Source organism: Arachis duranensis, chromosome 3, assembly GCF_000817695.3.
Source record: "Arachis duranensis cultivar V14167 chromosome 3, aradu.V14167.gnm2.J7QH, whole genome shotgun sequence".
NCBI classification, from domain to species: domain Eukaryota; kingdom Viridiplantae; phylum Streptophyta; class Magnoliopsida; order Fabales; family Fabaceae; genus Arachis; species Arachis duranensis.
Window position 1 is genome coordinate 116,652,812 of NC_029774.3, and position 1,530 is coordinate 116,654,341.

A 1,530-nucleotide genomic window follows, 5' to 3' on the forward strand; every position below is an offset into this window, starting at 1 on the left:
ACATTTATGAACAATTATAATTATTATAAATGATATAATATGAGAAGAAATTAGAACACACGTGGCGTGTCTAGGAGTCAGCATAAACAAGGTGTGTGGGTCTTGACGAAGGGACACGTTGAAAGTAACGAGGGTTTGGCCTTAGGGATTCGTGGATGTTTCTTGTTGGATAGGCTTCAAACACTTTACTGTCTTTCTACATTAGGGGACACACGCAAAAAGCACTGTCAAAGCCGGAACTCACCCTTATTTTGTAACAGAAAAATTGAAAGTCGAAAAGCATAAGGAAAAAACGTATTTTTTTTAATAATGTAAATAATAAGTTGAAAAAAAGATTAATGTAAATAATAAGGACACACAGGCCTTACTCTCAAGATGTATGTGGACGGTATGTTGGAGTGAATGGTCATTGCCCATTGCTATTACTATTTCCTATTTGGTTCTTTCTTCTTATTATTGCTATTTTAATAGGTCACAAAAAAGTAAAAGACTACAAACTTTACCATAGTTGATGACAGCTGAAACTAACTAGGTTAATTACAAACTGTTCCTTGTTTTACCATTGCACCCTAAGAAATTAAAACTTAATTGATCAATGTCCCTCGATTCTGGAGGAGAAATGTGTTTTGAACTCAAGACTCGCATAGATGATTGAAGATTTTTTGTAATTGAAGTAGGTCTAGTGTTCAATTCAAGTATAATGCTTTTTAACTTGAAAATTTGAATAATTGTATTTACCTAAAATATATACAATCAGCTAACCATGCAAAATATATATTGATCCAACCGTTACAAAATTATCATCATAACTCAACATTAAGTATTAGAACTCGACAAAACGGACTATAAGTTCGGCGTTAAGCACAAACTCAAGGGACCATGCACTCACAAACTCAAGGGACCATGCACTAGAATCAAAATGTTCGAATTTATTAAGATTTGTTTTGCTCTTTAATACCAAGAATAATGCAGAAACGTAATCGATTTTCTTCACTTTACATATAAAAGTATGGTATTCTATTATAAAGGAATATATTGAATTTTTAATACTGACTTAAGTTTTGGAGTATCTTTGTAAGTACACTCTCTCCTTTTTTTCTTGTTCATACTCTGCACGATTGGACATCTCCCTAGGCGGAAAGCTCAGACTGTCCCAAGACTCATAAATTGACATTGAAGATAATAACTCAACCCCAACTCCCAACAGCCGAACTCCCCTCCAGGTATCTATATTGGAACATATACCAAAATCAATTATTAATAAATATATATTAAAATATAAAATAATATTAAAAATAAATTTAAAATAACACATATATTTATACATAAATACATATATAGTAACTAATTTTAATATATACATAATATTCTTACGATTTATATTGCGTATTTAATTACACTATCTTTAAAGTGACAGTATTCCAAAAATTTTAAAGAAGTACTTTAAGTATCAAAATCATATACATAGTTCTTATATGAAATTTCACTATATTCATAATTTAACATATTTAGATATAATTTATATCTAAA